The 20,832-nt window shown below is 44.4% G+C and overlaps 1 long non-coding RNA gene across 1 annotated transcript in view; it reads right to left on the bottom strand.

The window, feature by feature from the left end:
- The window catches only part of LOC141583728 (uncharacterized), a 66,596-nt gene that overhangs the window by 5,077 nt on the left and 40,687 nt on the right, over window positions 1-20,832 (bottom strand). Inside the window, exons 2-3 of the long non-coding RNA XR_012516584.1 lie at window positions 6,605-6,732; window positions 6,048-6,111 (exon numbers count right to left, since the gene is read on the bottom strand). This is a non-coding gene — a long non-coding RNA (uncharacterized LOC141583728). The remainder of the gene's footprint in view (window positions 1-6,047; window positions 6,112-6,604; window positions 6,733-20,832) is intronic.

Below are 20,832 nucleotides of genomic sequence, written 5' to 3' on the forward strand. Positions count from 1 at the left end.
CTTCTAGGCTCTGGCTTGCCTTTTAATGCCCTTGTACACAGACCTCTGTGTGTATATATGTAGGAGAATGGTTGGGTCACAGAGTATGCATATGTTAGCTCTAGTAGACACCACAAAAACAATTTTTCAAAGCAGTTGTACCTGCTTAATTAGCAGATTCCATGCCTGCTAATGAAGTATAAGAATTCCTGTCACTTCAGATTCTCACCATATTCAGCATTGTCAATTTATCTTAAATGTCTATTCTAATAAGAAAGTGGTTAATATTGAATTGTGATTCTAAGTTTGCATACCTAATTCTGTATATTTTCATAAGTCTGTTACCAATTTAGACATCTTTTGTCAAAGGACTGTCAACAATTTTTTGCCCATTTTTAACACATTGTGTGTCCTCTTGTTGTTGTTATATAGGAAATCTTTAAATATTCTGGATATAAGTTCCTTTGTCTGATATATTTTTGGAAGTATCTTCTCCCACTTTATGACTGGCCCTTTAATTCTCTTAAATGTAGGTCTGTGCTCTTTTCTTTCCTTTTCTTTTTTTCATGAGAAATTATTAATTTTAATGAGACCAATTGATCAATCTTTTGTTTCATGGTTAGTAAATTGTATGTGTTGTTTCAGTTTATCTACATCAAGCTCATGAAGATATTCTCATGTGTTATATTGCAGAAGCTTTATTGTTCAACTTTTTACACTTAGGCCTATGTTCCATCTGTAATGGACTTTCATATACGGTGTGAGACAGGGATCAAATAATTGTTTTTCTTTTGGAAGTCCAATTAACCCAACCATTTGTTTTCACACACTACATTGCAGTGGTGCCCATGTTGTAAATCAGGTGATTTCCATGCAGCTGTTTCTGGACTCTCAACTCTGTTCCGCGAATCCATTTGTCTCTATTACACCCATATCATACTGCCTTAGTTACTGTGGCTTTATAATAAGTTTTGATATCCGGTAGTCCAAGTCCTTCAGCTTTCTTCTTTTTCAGTTTGTCTTGACTATTTTTGACACTTTGTATTTCTAGGTAAATTTTAGAATTAGCTTACCAGTTTTTACAAGAAAAGAAAGAAGGGAGGGAGGGAGGGAGGATGGATGGGCGAGAGGAAGCAAGGGAAAGAGGAGAAGGAGAGAGAAAGAAAACCTGCTGGGATTTTGACTAGTGTTGCATGGAAGCAAAGACCAGTTTGAAGAGCATTAACATTTTTACTCTAGGTCTCTCAATCCAATTTACATGTTATATCTCCTCATTAATTTAAGTCTCTAAAAACTATTCTCTGTAATGTTCTGCATTTGCTATGCATTGGTCAGGTGCATATTTTGCTGAATGTATTCCTAACAGGGTGCTTAATTTTTAAAATACTATTGTAAATGGCATTAAATTTAAAGTATTATTTTCCAATACTTGTTGCTAGTACACAAAACCAGCTGATTTTTGTATGTTGACTTTACAGTCATTAGTTTAGCTAAATTTGCTGGCTCATTTCAGTAATTCACCTGTGGAGTCTCTGTATACAATCATGTCGACAGATAATATCAGGTTTGTGACTTTTCTGATTCTTAAGTTTTGAAATTTCTTTCTTTCTTTCTTTCTTTTTTTTCTAAACTACTCTGGCTAAAACCTCCAGTGCAATGTTAGATAGAAGTGGTCAGAGTGAATATCCTTGTCTTGTTCCTGGTCTCCAGTAGAATTGTTTCTAAGTTATTATTAAGTATGGACTGATGTGATGTAGCCATTTAGATTAAAGGGTTCCCTTTTCGTCCTAATTTGATGCCAGTTATATTTTTAATCATGAACAAGTTTTGAGTTTTATCAAATGGTTTTTATTCATGTTTTGAGGTGTTCATATGGTTTTTCTTCTTTATTCTGTTACTGCGGTGAATGATATTGATTGATTTTTAAGTGTTAAACCAAGCTTACGTTTTTGAAATAAACTTTATTTTGTCATGATATCTGATCCTTTTAAAATATCTCTAGATTTGGTTTGCTCAAGAGTTTTGTATCTATATTACAATAAAGGATTGGCCTATAATTTTCTTCTTCTGGAATGTTTTGACAAGTTTCAGTATCAAAGCAATGCTGGACTCATGAAATAAGTAGCAAAGTATTTCTTCCTTTTTCTGATCCCTGGAAGAATTTGTGTAACACTTACATTATATTTTTCTCATATGTTTGAAATAAATTCTTACTTAAATGTCTAGGCCTCAATATTTCTTTGCAGAAATTTTAAATTATGGATTCAATTTCTCTAGCAAATATATGAATATTCACATGATCCATTTCTTCCTTTATCCATTTTTGCATTTTTCTAGGAATTTGTCCATTTCACCTGCATGTTCAAAGACATTGACATAAAATTCATCATAATATCATCTTAATATTTTGTTTAATGTCTGTAGGGTGTGTGTTAGTAGTTTATGCTTTCTTTTTATCTAGGTCAGTCTCTCCAGAAATCTATTTATTAGGCTTTCCCTGAAAATATGGACAAATACATAGAAATTCATTATACAATAAAAAAATTAAGAGACGGCCATCTGAGAGACAGGTGATGTATTGGTAGTTAAAAGCAGGAGAAATTATAGTTTATTGGGAAGCTCACAGGGGACTTAAAGTGGAAAATATTTGAGATAAACCTTGAAGGAAAGGTAGAATTTTGACAGTATAAATAGAAAAAGCATTACTGGCAAAAGAGAAACTTGGATAATGTGTAGCAGAAAGTTGGGGAAAGATGGGATGGTCTGGGCAATCAAGACATTTGAGTCATAGACAATGAGAAGACACTGAATTCATATTTTCAGTATCTTCATATGTTGACTACTTGGAAAATACGAGGAACAATGTTGAGGAAAGACGCTAAGTTGTCCAACCTGGTAATTGGGAGAAGAAAAAGAAGGCAAGAGGAAGGGTTACATTTCAGGCTTAGAAATACAGACTTCGTAGGTCCCAGCACAAAGCTGCAGTCTGGAGCCAACACAGTGGAGGAGCTGTCAAGACAAGACACAGCATGAGGATGTGATCAGGCTGGGTCCAGAACCATGGGCTTTACTCCCACTACAGCATAAGAGGAAGGAGTCGGTGAGCGCAGACCAGAGGGGGGAGCGTGGAGCCACAGAAGCCAAGAAAGCTGGCTTTCCAGCAGGGCAGAGTTGCTTCTATCAGACTCTACAGCTCAGCCGAGGGATGAGGACCCAGAAAGCCACTGGACTCAGCATGTAGGAAATCACTGTGGGCCTTTGTGGTATATTTGGAGACAGTAAATGTCTGGCATCAATGGGAAGACGGAGAAGAGAGGGCTTCATTCTAAGGTGCATGACCTTTCGAGCTGTGCAACCCATTCTGCCTTCCATTCACAATTATTTATTGGTTGCCTCCTTATTCCAGGCACGAAGCTAGGTGTTCATTATATGGTGGTAGACAAAATAGACATGATCCCTCTCCTACGGAGCTCATATCTGATAAGGAACTAAACGTCAAGTAAATATAAAGAAATGATTAAAAACCATGATTAGTGCTTGGGGAGAAAGAAGAAGGAATAATGAGAGAGAATAAAAGGAGGCCGATTTAGAGTGCAAGGGGGATTGGGGAACGCCTGACCATGGATTACATGTAGGGGCATGAATAAGCACTGAAATAATAAGATGGGCTGCTCAAGTGCCTCCTTCAGGGGCCAAGTAAATTCTGTTCTAGAATTTGCTGGGCATCATGACCCCCCAACTTCATCTAATGCCCAAACCTCACTCCCCATCACATGTCTACCTTCAGGAGACAGAGAAATCCGTCAGAAAACAGAAATCACCACAAATCAAATTAAAGGAGAAAATGTGTAGTTCCAGGCAAAATCTTCTTTCAAAGAACGCCAGGAAGATGGATCTACTATTGTTGAGTTATAATGTTGGGAGATTATGAAGGCTAATACGATTAATTGTAATTATCATTTATAATGTATACTCATAATGATATTGCTTCTAGAACATCTTCATTATCTTTCACTTCTGAAATGCGTGGGCTTCCCAACAGATTTCAGACAGGGCTTTTATTGGGCCCAGATCATCAATCCAAACCTTTTAAGGTAAGGGTGTTGCTACCTCAGAAGCCAAAGAGACATTTCCCAGCCTGGAAAGCACTAAATAGTCATTAGCTTCTTCAATCTGTTTACTAGCTGCCTGTCATTGGGGTTCGACAGGCCTCAAAAATCAACACTCTGCTCTATCCGTCCATCACAGGGCTGTCCCACAGACTGTGGTTCTCAAGTGGCCTCAGGCAAGCCTTATTTCATGCCAGAGCTGAGTTCCTGGGGAAAAGCGTGTCTAAATTGAATTTGGTTTATTCAGTTCCATTTGAAATGAAGCCTGTGTTTAAAAGAAAGCCACACTGGATTCTTTTTCAAGCAAGTGTTCACCGTCTGACCTAATTGGTCTCAGAGACCCTAATTTGGAGAGCTTTTGCGCCCTTTGCTTATCACTGTGGCAGTGTCAAAATCAGGATGGTTTCTTTCCACCTCCTATGCTTCAAGTATCACTACTCTCCCGAAGCATCATCGAGGCCCCTCTCCATAACCCCTGGCCACCCTCTGTCTGTCTCAGTTTCCTCTGACTACACTGCAGGACTCCCCAGGCCTCCTCAGTCTTGTCTCACTTGGACACCTGCTTTGTGGGAACCCATGTCCTTGACCATCTCGGCCCATGCACCTCGGCCTGTTTGTATTCAGACCCTTTGGAATCCACAGGGACAACTCACCAGTGACCAGGGGCAGAGCAGCTGTATCAACTCAGCTTGGGGAAGCTCAAGTATCCAGTGATCTTGGCTGTGTGGAGTTTGAAATTAAGCCCGATGTATTACTCACGGCAAAACCAGGGGCCAGCCAAGTTAAATAGAGCACTCCCCGAAACATTCGCGGACTGATTAGAGAAGGAAGCTCTGATTTGAAGAGAGGCTATTTGGTGTCTGCTTTTATTTTTTTAAACAACACGCTTTTCCATTAGTGAGATGGGAAAAGTAGAAACCTCAAAGAATGATATTTATTAATTTAAAAAGTTCACGTCTATGACCATATGCCATGTCCCCTTAACTTCATGATAATGGCCACACATTTTATTGAGATCTTCCTTTGTCCAAAAACTGTGGTAAGTACTTTGTAAGCATTTTCTCGTTTAATCTTTATGAAAACTCTGTGATGTAGTACCACTGTTATTTCCCTTTGCAGATGGGCAAGCTGAGGTCCACGGAGAGTAAGCACACACTATTTTTAAGTGGTAGAGCTAAAATTTGAACCCTGGCAGTCTGCCCTCCTATTCTTACCCACTCTTAAACAAATGTAAGTACCCAGGAGCTTTCACAAAGAGAACACCTCAAGAGAAAGCTGTGACATTACCCCATGGGTTCATAAGTGGGCACAAGTTGGTGTTTTTTGTTTTTTTTTTTTGAAAGAACTCCGAAGGCCAGGAATTCAATAGGTAGAACACACCCCACTGAAACAAGCAGGGTTTGAGTTTGCAGATTATTTTCCAACCAGAAGGAGTTCATTGACTTGGAGTAAGAAAGGAGATCATTTAATGGACTTACAGAAAATTTTTTTGTTTTCACTTTTTTTTTTTCTCTCGCAGAGCAGTTCAAGTCTTCCAGGCCATGGTCCATTCCCTCTGTTGGCGTTTCTACCTGGGATTGTTATGAGAGGCCTGAAGTGAAGTTTCGTGTCCCGCACTGGCCAGGCCTGCCCTCTTGTCTGGTCAGGGCACCCACACTGCCTTTGCAGCCGCATATCCACATACACTTGTTTATTGGAGCGCTGAGAATCTCACTTCTCCAAAAGCCCCGGGAATTAGATTGTTTTCCACACTGAAAGTTTTCATTTGAAAAATAACCCTCTTTGTTTAACTAATGAAAAGGAGGGGCTGCTGCTCGCTTCTCAGGCTGGGTAAGAATTCCATGGGCAGTAATTCTGTTCTCAGTGGAAAATGTTTCAGTTTCTTAATGTTGTTTTGCAGACTGGTCCCTGGCCGGCCCTTGCTCCCAGGACCACACATACACACATGTGCACATTCACCCATGCACAGTGCAGCATTTTTTACCCTTCCCTGTTGGGGATGGTTGCATCCTCTTTTCAACACCTGCAGAGCAAAAACGAGGTGGGTCAGTCGCTGTCACCCAGCCAGAGGCATCCCTGCACGGACGGGAACAGAACGCTTTCCCTGGCCACGCTTTCAACCCCAGAGGCTGGGTGGGCCACAGAGGAAGGAAACTGGACTCCAAATTTCTCCTGTTTCTGAGCATCTCCATGTCAAGCAATTCTCTCACACCATGGAGGGGGTGGTCTGCTACATTCCCTCCTCATTAGGTCCGTATGACGTGGCGATAAACACAATGCTGTCGTCATTGGACTTACAGTATGGCCAAGCATGGTGCTGAGTGGTCTGGACTGCACAAAACAAATCAAAATCTGGCCCCAGGAGACCACTTAGGGGTGGTAGGAAAATCACGGATGCTCGCATTTAGACAGACCTGCACTGTCACTTAAACAGCTCAGCCCACGTGCACACCACTGCTGAACCACTCTGAGCCTTTGCATCCACAGCTACAGGCAAGAGAAGTTCTGTAACTTACACACAGGTGCAGTGCCCTGGATGATGTGTCTCACATAGTTGATGTTCAAGGAACATCTGTCTTCTTGCCTCTCCTTTGTTCTCTGAAAACTAGTGATCTCTTCTCTAGCTGGGGGCCAAACCCCATTTCTATAAAACAAGTTACAACAGTTGAGTGCTGGTCCAGCAGAGCTGAGTCCGGAGCAGGGTGTCCTCACCAAGGTCCTCTGCAGAGCGTGTGTGCACTGTCAAGGGGGTGCTGTGTGCCGGAGGATGGGGGGATCTGACAGCAGTGGGAACTGTGAGGTCTGTTCTCCAGAAATGTAAAGTATTCCTTCTCTCCACAGTCTTTGTATAGGACAGATATATCTGCCCTGAGTATGTGGCTTAGATACAGTTCTGTTTAAAGCAGGCAAAAGGTCTGGGCAAAATAACTGCCACGTGAAAATAGACATTTAGGAGATCCACATGCATTAAATGTAAAGAGAAGATTAGCTGTTAGCATGAGGCAAATGAATAGCTTTAAAAGCAGACAGCGATAGTATGAAACAAGTCTGCCAGTCAGACTGCTTTTAGTTTTAAGTGATGGAAACCTTCTTCTATATTACGTCTAGCAGATAAATAAATCAGTAATTTATTGCTTTATATAACCAAGACATTCTGGGTTAGAGCTTCAGCTGGGGCTGAATACACAAAGTCCTATGATGCTGGTAGGGCTGGCTCTCTTTCTCTCTCCATCTCTTCGTTTTGTCTAGTAGTCTAATTCTCTCCTCTTTCAAATTAGCATCCTACTCTCAACTTAGTAGCTCCAACAGAGAAATTCTGTCTCTCAGTACAGGCATATCAAAACCAGAGAGGATTCTAATGGGCCCAACCCTGAACATGTCACCGGCTAGAGGATAAGGAAATCATTTCTCTGCTACAGAAAGTGCAGATTTAGACAGATCTGTTTCAGCGACACCCTCTCTGTTTAAGCGGCCATGTAGGTCTGTCTAAGTCTGCACTCAACCAAACGTCTGAGTGTCTACTCTGTGCTAGCTGCTGCTCTACCCACTGGGAACGAAGCAGCAGACAGGGCAGGCAGTGCCCTGCTCCCAGGCAGCTTACGGTCTTGTGAGAAGCAGCAGTTTAGTTGAATCCTGCTACTCTGCATCAGGAACCAAACAGAAGTATAGAGTCTTCTCAGTTCACAAAAAAGCCAATTTCTTTATAAAATGAACAGAAAGCCACCAAATACAGTTCTCTACGCTGAAAGTTCCCACATGTAAAACAAGCATACGTATTGTCTCACATTCTGGCCAGCAGGGCAGCCTCAGAGTGGAACCCGCCTGTGGAATGGCACCTCTGGAAGGAATGCAGCAGGCAGTACTGCCAACCAGAAATGGCTGGGGCTTTCAGAAGACATCACTGCTTTGGAGTTTCTTGCAGAAAACTTTCACATTCATCTCACACACAAGGAATGCAAACTGCTTCCATCACAGGAATATATATATATATATATATATACACACACACACACACATATATATGTATGTGTGTGTGTGTGTGTGTGTGTGTGTGTGTGTGGTTTCTGATTAAAAGAAAGCCAGATTCTCTGTGCTACTCTGCAATCAATATTATGAAATGGAATTATACCCTGAGTACACTGTAATGGGGATTGTGGATTTAGGTTAGGAGAGAAAAGGTGGCCTCCCAAAATTTCTGCATTTGGAGGGACAAGTAGATTTGTGTTTTTTGATCACTTGGATGTGTAATGGTGTGGGAGGGCAGTCTCATCAAAAAGAATTTATACAGTATTTGTTACGTGCCTACTATGTACCAATCTTTTGGTTATATAAAAAAACGGCATTTCTGCTTCACGGATAGAGTGGCTAAGTCAGGACCTGCCCATAACCAGAGCACACCACAGTGGTTAAGTGTTGTGAGGCTCTGTGTACAGCACATTACACTGCTACATGTCCAGGGCATGCAGTAATCTCCTAGTGTCTGCGGCGGGGATGAACGGTTTTCTGCTCATTTCTGAATGGCTGGCTGGAACCCCAGCATGGACCTTGCCTGGAAACTAGAGGATTCTGGACAAAGTCGAGGACAGGCTCTAATGTCAGGCCTCAGAGCCACCTGAGGCCACCACCTGTTAAGCATGCTTAACCTCTGTAGACCCAAGGTGGTGTGTGACAAGCATCCCCAGGGCCTGCTGGACAATCATTACTTTTTATTATGTTTCTTCCTGTCAGGTGCTCCAAAATCCACATGGACTGCTCTTATGATTTCAGGTTATCCCAAAAGAGAAACTCAAGAATCAGTGATGAGCACAGCAGGGAGTGAGCCGGCTGCCTATCTCAAAAGGGCACATCACCATAATCACAGATATACCGTGAGCATATGCAGAAAGAATGTACCGAGGGAGTGTGTGTCAGGAGCAAGCAGTCAAGAGGATACATAAATCAGGTGCCCCTCCCAGCATCCCTCTCCCCTACCAAAGCAGTGCCTTTAAAATATGTGATAGGTGCCCACATCGTCTCTCTTGCCCTGCAGAACACCCCTCCCCCAACAGCCACCTTTGCTGCTCTTCCTCTAAATCCACCCGGGGTCTCCCCTGGGCTGGCTGTTGCCTTCATATTTCATGCGGAATGTACAGCTTCCCAGGAGCCTGAGGCATGCCCTGCATTCTGATGCATTGCCCGGCTCTGACACCAGCCAGCTCCAGAGCATGCCTAATGAGGAGGCCGACGCCGAGGCACAAGAGCCAGGCCACGCTGCGGACGGCTGCTGCAAACATGGAGTGGTGTGACAGGAAGCCACCAAGGGGGAATCCGGGGGAAAGATGGCGGTTGCCTTTTAGCCCCAGATACTACAAACATGGGCCAATTTAAACCACACCAGGAATGAATCAGTCTCAAAGAGCAATTTGGATCAAGGAACATCCTTGGGGAAAGCATAAAATTAAAAGAGGAAGGAGAAGCGACAAAACTAAGAGAAGGCTGAAGCCTTAAAATCACTCATATTTCAGTAGGCAGTGTGGTTGCCCATTTTAGTTTTTCTTCTACTGTAGAGCTCCTTCAGGATTCCTTAGAGACCACTTCATTATCTAAAAGATCCTGCCGAACAGAAGTTTTTCCTTTCCTTAAAGCCTCATCTCCCTTAATTTCACACATTATTCCTCGTTTTGACTGGCTCTATCAGGATAAATTGACCCTTGCTTCCCGTGGTACTTACGGCATTTATCCTTGGGTAGAGCCAGAACCTACCATCACCATCCCAAAGCTGTGAGGATGCAATGGTACCATGCTCATCCACCATCTACCTAACACCTTCCCCAAGCCTGGTCCTGTTTCGTCATCCCAGCAACTTGATGGGGAAGGTGCAGATGAGAAAACCAAGAATGACAGAAGTTTATCCAAGGCCATCTATCAGACCAGAGGTCTCAAACATGGGCCAGCCGTCAGCACTTTCAAACAAGCTGGATACCCACTAAAAAAAATCAAAATCCACCAATCCACTTGGTTCTATGTGGAACGATGTAGCAAATCATGATTTCTAATCATTTAATGTAGATACAATATCAGCAAATGAAACTTTACATTTACAAAGGAAAGATGACGACTTATATCATGGACTCTAACAAAGAAATTTCCCTTAAAGCTTTAATTTTGTCATTTGTGTTTCTCTTTCTCTCTCTCTGTGTGTGTGTGTGTGTGTGTGTGTGTGTGTGTGTGTGTGTGTAATAAGCCTTTGGTTTTGCCTCTGAAGATGCTAATTTCATAATTAAATTCGTAGTTCTTTACTGAATACTTACCACATGTCTCACAATTTTCATTAATTGTCTCGTGTCATCCTCCTGACCCTGTGAGCTAGGTGATATTGTCCCACTTTGCAGATGAGGAAACTCTTGCTCAGAGAAGTGATACAGATGGGCCAAGACCACAAAGCTCTGAAGTGGCAGGACAGGAAACTGCCTGGCTTAAAGCTACAGACACTGCTCACAGTAAGCCACGCCATTTTGCAGCCATGTGATATCAAACATCTTTAATATCATTCAGCGCCCTGTGTTTTCCAGCATCATTGTTCTTCATGTGCTTCCTGCCCACTGGGTTCTTGAAGTATTTTCCCTGTTAATTCTTGCTGTTTTCCAAAGGAATCAAATATCAGGATAACCAAGAGATATCTGCATTCCCGTGTTGATTGCAGCATTATTCACAAGAGCTAAGACATGGAATCCACTTGATTGTCCATCCACAAATGAATGGATAAAGAAAATCTGGTGTATACATATAATGAAGTACTACTCAGCCTTAAAAAGAAGGAAATCCTGCCGTTGTTGTTGTTGTTGAGATGGAGTCTTGCTCTGTCACCAGGCTGGAATGCAGTGGCACGATCTCGGTTCACTGCAACTTGCACCTCCCAGGTTCAAGCGATTCTCCTGTCTGAGCCTCCCGAGTAGCTGGGACTATAGGTGTGTGCTTCCACACCTGGCTAATCTTTGTATTTTTAGTAGAGACAGGGTTTCACGACACTGGCTGGGCTGGTCTCGAACTCCTGACCTGGTGATCTGCGCCCCCCGCCCCCCCTCACCCTTCCAAGGTGCTGGATTACAGGCATGAGCCACTGCACCCAGCCCCTGCCTTTTTTGATACCATGGATGAACCTGGAGTCCGTCGTCATAAGTTAAAAAAAGCCCAACACAGAAGGACAAATACTACATGGTCTCACTTATGTTAGGAATCTAAAATGGCCAAACGTAAGGAAGCAGAAAGTAGAATGGTCGTTGCCAGGGTCAGAGGAAGGGAAAAAATGGGGAGAAGTTGGACAAAGGGCACGAAGTTGTATGACATGTGTTAAGTCCTGGAGAGCTACTACCCAGTGTAACGCCTAGAGTTAACGATATTGTACTGTATACCTAAAATTTTGCTAGATCTTAGGATACATGTACAAGAAAACTTGCACCTTTCTTGTGTAGAATTACATTTTACTGGTTCTTTTTTAATGCTTGTTTAGGTTCTGTCCTTTCTAAAAACAGAACAATTCCTAATTTAAAATCCTAAGCTGATTTTTTTGTCGTTTCTGAATACTCTTGGAGTTAGAAGCATAGGAGTCTACAATTGAAAGAAACCTTGGAGATTGTCCATCACTCGCTTGTGGGAATTTTCCCCACAGTAGCTCCAGAAACTGGTCATCTCATCTCTTAAGAATCCTGAATACTACAAAGCACGCTACACCAACAGGCAGCTCAGCCCACTCTCGGACAGTCTGAATTGCTAGAATGCTCTTCCTTGTGCTTTCCTCAACATATAAATTTGGGGATGTAAGGGTGGAAAATTCAACCCATAACAGTCTCTTGTCTGCAAATCAGCGCTTTAGACACATGAAGAAGTCACTCATGTGATTCCTGAAGCTTTTCTTTTTCTGGTTTAACAACCTCCAACTTTTCACCAGACTCCTCTGCCCTGGGAGTCTCTTCCGAACGCACTCTTCTCTTTGTCATTGCCTGAAAGGGTGGCACCCTGCCAGCTGGGCTCAGAGGACCCTACTTCCCCATGTCCGCTCCGGTCGAGTTCACACTCTCAGCTACCTAGGTGTGCAGAGCCAGACTTACGTTCATCACAGACTCTGCTAATTCTCCCAGGTCCCTATCACATGGATGATTCTTAAACCTGGACTCCCCACATCCAGTACCATTGCTGTTTAATTATCTTTCTAGAGTATCGACAAAACAACACTGGCCAAAGAGAAATCTTTTTAGCACTTTGCTGAAAACCTCTTTTCTGAATTTGGGGCTGTGCCAGGTATTTGAGGGTCTTTCAATCACTTTCCACTTCTCACTGCTGCAAACCCTGTTGTAGTCTTCATACCAAATCCAACACAAAAATGAAGATACGTGAAGTGATTTAAAGCCACCTCATTTGCTAATCCTGAAACTCCTGAAACTGAAGTATGTGAAGAGCTGGAGTTTGTTTGGCAAGCTCAGTTTTTCGGAAACATGCCATGTTAATTTCTCATTGTCCTATTGTCTTGTAGATACTGAAGCTTTTTCTCTTAGGATTCGTTCCCTTTTCTTGCAAATATTGAAATTCCCAGTTCTATGTTTTCCCTGGATTATTTCCAAAGAAATAATGCTTCCCTATTCTGAAAATCAGTCCCACATGTCTTCTTCTAATACTTCTGATAAATCCCCTCATAGTGATTCATACTTTTCAGTCCTTTAACAAGTTCACTTCTTAAGCAATTGTTTTGATCAGGTTCTAATTTGGGGGAAGGAAAGGGCAATTGTTTCAAATCCACTGATCTGTACTCCCTAAGAACACCCTTTCTCTTTAGGCTTCCTTTACAGGTATCAAAGAGCTAAGGTGGGGCTGTATGGAAATCAGAAAGTGGAAAGAGGGTAAAACAAGTAGCAGGCTTACAAGAAAAAATAGCCGACTCTGTTTTTCAAAAATTTTTTTGTGGGAATATGATATAGGAGAACTATAGTCCAGAGTGGAAAGTCTTGGGAAACAGGGAGGGGAAAGGTGCGGTGGAAGGGGTATTATAGAGGGACCCGAATTGCCATGGCATGTGAAAAAGATAACCTACCAACCCAAGCAACATCCAGGTCATGAATTCAAGTCTGAATTCTTCCAGGACAAGTTCTGGAATTTCTAGAAAGAAGAGATGTCCTAGTATATTTCACACACAGAGCAGGTCAGCATTTAATACCCTCCCCCATATCACATTAATTTTTGGGAATCAGCATATAGCATTCAATTATAACATTTTTATTTGCGATTTAATTTTAAAACTAACAATTAGCAATTTTAAAAGGAGAAATCTCAACTATAAAGACAGTAGTCAAAGTCAGCAAAATATTTCATATATGCACTAAAACTTATACTTATTAAACAAAAACATTACATCTCACACACAGTTTGCACCGTTCCTCTGTCTTGAATTTCAACCACAAAAACTACAAAAGGTCACATAAAATGACAGCATTGATATAACCCAAGTTTTGTTTTTTCATTCTTACAATCACATACCATCACTTTTTTAAAAATCTGTTGTTTAAAAGCGGGGATATGTTCTATCACAGGAGTGGAAGATATAAACCTGGACTTCCTGCAAATACTGCACCCAAAGTGAACCCCAACAATCTCTACCTGCAGGAATTTACTCTCAGAAGGAAGATAAATATCTGTGTCTATCTGTATCGGAGACCATGTGGATGAGAATTTATGAATTCACTTCCATGTAGAATACAAAGCTTATTCAATTATAAACAATAAAAATGTGCACACATGTAAATAACATTATCTAACAGAGGATTTTGGAGGGCAGAGGGGAGCATATTTTATCATTGACATTCTTTAGCATCACTGGTGTACAGTGATAATACAAATCTGGCCAACAACACTCCAACACTGGGGTTTTCAGCTCTGGCTGCCCCGTCCTTGATGTCTACATCTAACAAGTCACGGGAATGGTGAGCAGAACTGCATACTCAAATACGCCTGGAGTATTGTTGCAGGCAACAAAAACTTGGGCTTGAAATAAGGGTCTGGGTATTGTTTGTGTGGTTAAATCATTCATGGTTATTTCATTTCACAAAATTAGGCTTTGTTTCCTTAGCTCTGCAGATAGCTTCAGGCCATTGACACCATGAGCTGTTTGAGGGACAAAATCCTGTTGTACGCTTCTCTGGGTGGTACCCCTGGTGGTTGTCTCCTCAGATGCTGGGCACACCTGAAGTCGTCTGTCAAGGTCCACAGACGGAGCAATTTCTCTGGTATCATCATCAGTTTAAGAGCAGCTCATCCTCTTTGTGCTATTTGAATTCGTGAATTGCACTCTCTTCTTTCATTTATTACCTATGCTAGTGGGCTTGTTTTTCCCTAAGACAGTTATATAAGACTCTTGATTCTCTGCAGCCCTATGAGCTCATCTTCACTTATTTGGCTTCCACTCCCTCGGAAGATCAAGACTGGGGAAGGAAGGCAGGCAGACAGGCAGGAAGCAGAAAGAAGATCCCCGAAGATCTGAGTGCATTGGATCCGCCTGTGATGATTCAAATCAGGTTCTTGGCACCCCAGGCCTGGTGAGGTTTCCCGATTATCTTTACAAAATGGAAGTAACATGTCCATAGAGGTGTCCTGCGATCCAGGTTGGAGTGTCTAATGGGGGGGTCACAAGATACAGCCCTTAGGAAACTCTGCCCGCTCTTGTGTGCCTTCCTCGGGGAGAGATTCAGCTCTGCTAGGTTGCAGCAATTCCTCCGGCCCACTTCCAGACCCCTCATTTAGCTCTTCATTAAAAGAAAGTCCATTGAGGGGCTTAAACACAAAACTCCCTATAATGGTGAATACTCAGAATTACTTTCCACCTGATACTGCTTCATTTAATTGGACTAAAGCAGGCTCCCCTGGCTCCAGGCTCCCTTGAAATCCTGCCCAAATTTGCCTGGCTCCTGCGTGGGTCTGAGTAAATATGCGGCAGGTGCGCCAAGGGGTTGCGAGCTGGGCGCCCATGAACCGTAATGGTTGCTGCCTGACTGATTCCCCAGCCCCTCCACCCTCCTGCTAAATCCCAGGACCCTCCCTGCTTATGCAAAGAGCGGGCTCCCCAGTGCCGCCTTATGAAGAAGTGGTAGAGCAATTTCATTTAATATTGCTAGTGCTTCCATTAACCTGAGTATATTGCTCTCCATCCTCAATTTAAGACTCCCCTTTTCTCTTGATTATCGCTCTCTTTCAGAGCACCTGAATGTCCTCCCCAGACCTCTAAGCCAGCCTGGAATAAGTTGATGATCAGACGCTACAGCTCCTTGAGTTGTCTGTCTTCAGAGCAATGCAAGCTTCCTGTGCCCCACCTGGACGCCTTGGAGACCAGCCTGGGTTCTCCACTTCGCTCTGAATGAGGCTTCCGCTGGTTGGCTCTGGCGTCGTCTGGACTCACTCTCTCCTCTAGCACTTTCCTTCCTTCCTTTTTTTCTTTTCTCATTCTCTTCTTTTGGCTGTTGAAATTTGTGAGACAAGAATGTGTTTGGAAGCTTTGCAGAGTGAGGTGCAGGGGGACAGAAGTCTGCTAGGGGCTATTTTAAATCTACTTGGTGATTACGTAGATATGTCTGGAGTCTACATGATTGATTGATAAAATCATGAATTCCGCAAACATATATTAAGTGCCTACTATGTGCCAGGCACTCTTATTGGTGCTGAAAATGAATTCTGAGCCAAATAGTAAAGGTTTTTGCTCAGGAAGCTTAAATTCTTATACAGAGATATAGTCAGCAAACATGTTTACAGTACATGCTGATAAAAGGTATGAAGAAAAATAAAGGAGGGTAAGGGCTGGAGAGTGATGGGGAGGCCACTGTGAGCACTGTCGTGTGATGTGGACGCCACTGTGAGCACTGTCGTGTGATGCGGACGCCACTGTGAGCACTCTCGTGTGATGCGGATGCCACTGTGAGCACTCTCGTGTGATGGGGAGGCCACTGTGAGCACTCTCGTGTGATGGGGAGGCCGCTGTGAGCACTCTCGTGTGATGCGGAGGCCACTGTGACACTCTCGTGTGATGGGGAGGCCGCTGTGAGCACTCTTGTGCACTTTCACCCTGCTCTGAATGACACAGGAGACTTCTCTGTATCTGAAGTCTACATAATCTGCAATAGGGAGGATGGTGGGGGTCAGCTAAGGACACCCTTCCCAGGGAGATCAGAACTGGCAGTATACGCAGGGCAATCCCGGCCATCCCGTAGCTTCCCTGTCATGGCTTGTAGGAAGCTGGGGCAGTCCCTTAGGGACACAACCCCAGGCTTTTCTCTGAAGAAGGCCTGGGAAGATGGGGCATTGATATGACTGCCCCACACACAACGGTAATGCATCCTGAGCCATTCTGTCGCCACCGTCAGAGCCCCTCACTCTACCTCTACTCCCTTCAAGCTTCAGGGAAAGGCTAGTGCCTGCCCTGCCGTCCCTTGACTGCTGTGGGCAGCTCAAGATGGAATTAAAGCTGGCTTTCAAAATCTGGGATCAAAGCCAAGTGCAGTGGCTCAGGCCTCTAATTCCAGCACTTTGGGAGGTCGAGGTGGGAGGATCACTGGAGCCCAGGAGTTTGAGACCAGCCCTGGCAGCATAGTGAGGCCCTGTCTACAAAAAAAAAAAAAATTTAACTTAGCCAGGTGTGGTGGTGCCTGCAGGTAGTTCCAGCTACTCAGGAGGTTGAGGTGGGAGGACTGCTTAAGCCTGGGAGGTCAAGGCTGCAGCAAGCCTTGATTGCACCACTGCACTCCAGCCTGGGTGACAAAAGAAGATCCTGTCTCAAAAAAAAAACAATCTGTGGTCATTGGACAACCAGATTCCTAATGCCTTCAGGGCATTAGGCTAGGCCTGGTCTGAATCAAAGTATAGCCTTCTGAACTTGTTAAAAAAATGGGGCCAGGTGCGGTGGCTCACACCTGTAATCCCAGCACTTTGGGAGGCCAAGGCGGGGCGGATCACCTGAGGTCATGAGTTTGAGAACAGCCTTGCCAACATGGTGAAATCCCATCTCTACTAAAAGCACAAAAATTAGCCAGTCATGGTGGCAGGCACCAGTAATCCCAGCTACTCGGGAGGGCGATGCAGGAGAATTGCTTGAACCCGGAAAGAGGAGGTTGCAGTGAGCCAAGATCCCACCACTGCACTCCAGCCTACATGACAAGAGTGAAACTCTGTCTCAAAAAAAAAAAAAAAAAAAAGAAAGAAAGAAAGAAAGAGAAAAAAAAGAATCATGGAGTCTGTCAAATGATCTGAGGAAAAGACAGTTTCCCAAGACAAAGATGCCAGGTCGAGGATGGGGCCCGAGGGAGAGAAAGATCAAATGCCTTCTGTGCAGATGAGTTTCTAGGCCACTGTCTGCAGCTGAGTAATGACTGAAGAAAAGCTCTACACCCAGACTTGGGTTTGAATCTTGGCTGCGCACATCTCGAGTTACCCGGTCTTAGATAAATGACAAACGCTCTCTGAGCCGTTGTGTCCTTGTCGATAGAATGGGTCAGTCATACCTTCTTCATAGAGTTGTTGTGAGAGTTAAAAGAAAAATATAAATGGACACTGCTGAGCCCAAGGAAGGAGCTGGCACTGAGTTGATGACCCTAAATGTCATTTCTGGGATTGTACTTAAGTAGGAAGATGTCCTTATTTTGTGCATATGTGCACTAAGGAATCTAGGAGTGAAATATCACGTCCATAATTTACTTTAAAATATTCCAAAACATACTGTGAAGTAAATATGGCATCTTTTTTCCTTCCCTTGAGAACCTCTAGCCAGCACAATACTTACTCACTTTTATTCAAAATCCAAGTAACATCATCCTTGCCATGGTTTTAAAAACCATTTACTTGTCAACAACTCCAAATTTACATCTGCAAGCCAGACCTGTTTTAAGAACTCCCAACTCAAATATTTGAATGCCAACTTGACATCTCAATGCCAACAAGTCCTAAATGGAATATTTTACATCCCATCCACAAACCCATCCCAACAACCTATTTCCCTGCCCACCCCATCCCACCTTTTTCATCTTGGCAATTAGGACCACTGTTCACCAAGATGTTTAACTCAGAAACCTGGGTCCTGGGCCCTCGTCTTTCTGACGGCAGTGGCAGCCTGTCTGGAACGGCTGCTGCCATGACACTGACTGCAGTGGGAGACATGTGGCTGGGGTAGTGCACTCCATGGGGCTGGCAGGAGTCCAAAGTTGGAGCCATGGGAGCCCCACCCTCCCAAGTGCAGCTGCAGCCAACCAGCCATGGCTGTGGACCCGGACATCCCTGTGATCTCAGTGACCCAGGAAACCCCTTTGTCCCCACAGGCTGGTAATGCCTGTTCTGCTGCCTGGCCTCTCCCCACTCAACAGTACCTGCTCTGATTTTAAAGCAAAGCTGTGGCTGAGCCCAGGCACTATCACAACCCAGCCCAGTGTGTATGTGCTTGGGGCAGCCCTCTGCCACCTTGGCACCCTCTGAACTTTGAGCATCAATGAGCATAGAAGGGAGTCTGAGGGGACACTGAGGGCAGCTGGGCATGGCCCTGCAGGCACCCCCTGACATGAACAGCCTGGGCACCATGGGCAACATGGATGACATATAGATAGCAGTGGGAGGCAGACAGGCTCCTGGGTGGAAAGGGTGAGCCCAGCCCTGTTGAAGTCCCACCTTCATGCCAGGGACAACCTGATGCCTGGGGACCAGGCTACCAGACTAAGAATTTATGGTGCTTTTTTCTGGGTCTGCCCATGGCCACTCATGGACCAATCAGCACACAAATTCTCCCCTCTGATGCTCATAAGAACCCCCAAGTCAGCCAGACTCAGGCAGAGGACAGAACAACCCACCTGTAAATAGGACCCCACTCCAGGTCTCCTCTCCACTGAGGGCTGCAGAGGGAACAGGACGACTTGCTCGAGGACAGGAGCTCCCCACTTTGGGTCTCCTGAGAACTGTTCTGCCACTCAGTGAAGCTTCTCTCTGCCTTGCTCACCCTCCAGTTGTCCACGTACCTCATTCTCCTGGACATGGAACAAGAACTCAAGACCCACCAAATGGTGGGAGTTAAAGAGCGGTCACACAAACAGAGCTGAAACACAACCCCCTGTTCACCACGTTGTGCACAACAAAGAGAGAAGAGCTGTGGCCCTTTGAGAGCCCAGACCTAGGGGCTCCCCAAGCTGGGGCTGTGACACCTTTTTGGTTTCTGTGGCTCCTGACATCTCCATGCTTCCAGGCATCGTTGTATTCCCTCATCTAGAAGCCTGTGCCCTCAGAGGAAGCCACATACAGTGTATCTGGTCCCTCTGCAGCCTTGCACAGAGCAGGTACCTGGAGTTGCCTGCCCTGCCGCAGCAGACAGTATGCCTAGCTGTGAACAGTGGCTGGACCCCACACGTGCTTGCCCGCACACCCCTCACCACTCTGCACCTGGCTCATGCTTTGCAGGTGTGGGATCCTGGTCAGCAGTGCAAAATGAGTAGTGCACAGCCTGCTGGGTTAAGTGGTCAGAACAAGCCCAGTGGGCACGAGCGACTCAGGCAGAAGGCGCCACCAGCCACAGAGGTTTTTGTCTGGCAAAGTGACACCCTAAGGATCCTGTGACACCTCCTCACTGCCACATCCAGTCCATCAGGATTCCCTGTTGATCTTATTCTAAAGATTTCTTCTACCTGCCCCCTTCCGCAACCCTCGCTGAGACCCATACCTAGACCACAACTGCAGCCTATGACGTTTCATCTCCCTGCTTCGGCTCTCGCTCCTTGTAATTCACACCCTCTATGTCCAGCACGAAGGCATATAAGCCCGATCATTTCACTTGCCTACTCAAAATACCAGTAAGCTCCCTCGTGTGTACAGTTACATCCAAACGCCTCGCTTTGGCCTATAAAACCAGGTATGACTTCCGTCTTCTTCTCCACCATCTTCTCCCTCCTGTCCTTCTTCACTCCCTCTCTGCCTTTCACTGCACTCCAGCCACACTGGCCCCCTTTCTGTCTCTCCAACATGCCAATCTCCTTCCCCTTCCGGGCTTTCCATTAGGCTGTTTCATCTTGTTTGAATTCTCTCTCCCTTCCTCTTCCTATTTCTAGCTCCTTCCCATCCTTCTAGTGTCAGCTTACATTTTATCTCTTTGAGTGTCCTATGACACCTAAATCTCAAATAGACCCGCTGTCATTCTCACAGCTCTCTAATCTTTTAAACCTCATAAACGGAAGTATCATTGTTTACCACATATATCCAGTGCTTGGCATAGGGCTCATTAAATATCTGTTCTACAAATGAATGAATTAAAAATTTAGCTGGGCGTGGTGGCTAATGCCTGTAATCCCAACACTTTGGGAGACTGAAGCAGGTGGATCACGTGAGGCTGGGAGTTCGAGACTAACCTGACAAACGTGGAGAAACCCCATCTCTACTAAAAATACAAAATTAGCTGGGCTTGATGGTGCGTGCCTGTAACCACAGCTATCTGGGAGGCTGAGGCAGGAGAATCGCTTGAATCTGGGAGGCAGAGGTTGCAGTGAGCCGAGATCATGCCATTGCATTTCAGCCTGGGCAACAAGAGCTAAACGCTGTCTCAAAAAAAAACAAAAACAAAACTTTACTGTGCTTATTTCAAATTCCCATCTCTGATTCCCACTCCTCTCTTCTCAGCCCCGGGTTCCAGGCCACACCCATTTGCCAGACGCACTGTGGCCAGAGAGCGCCTCTCTGTGAGGCTCTGCAGCTCTCCCGTACCTCCCAC

This window comes from Saimiri boliviensis, chromosome 2 (genome assembly GCF_048565385.1).
Source record: "Saimiri boliviensis isolate mSaiBol1 chromosome 2, mSaiBol1.pri, whole genome shotgun sequence".
NCBI lineage: Eukaryota > Metazoa > Chordata > Mammalia > Primates > Cebidae > Saimiri > Saimiri boliviensis.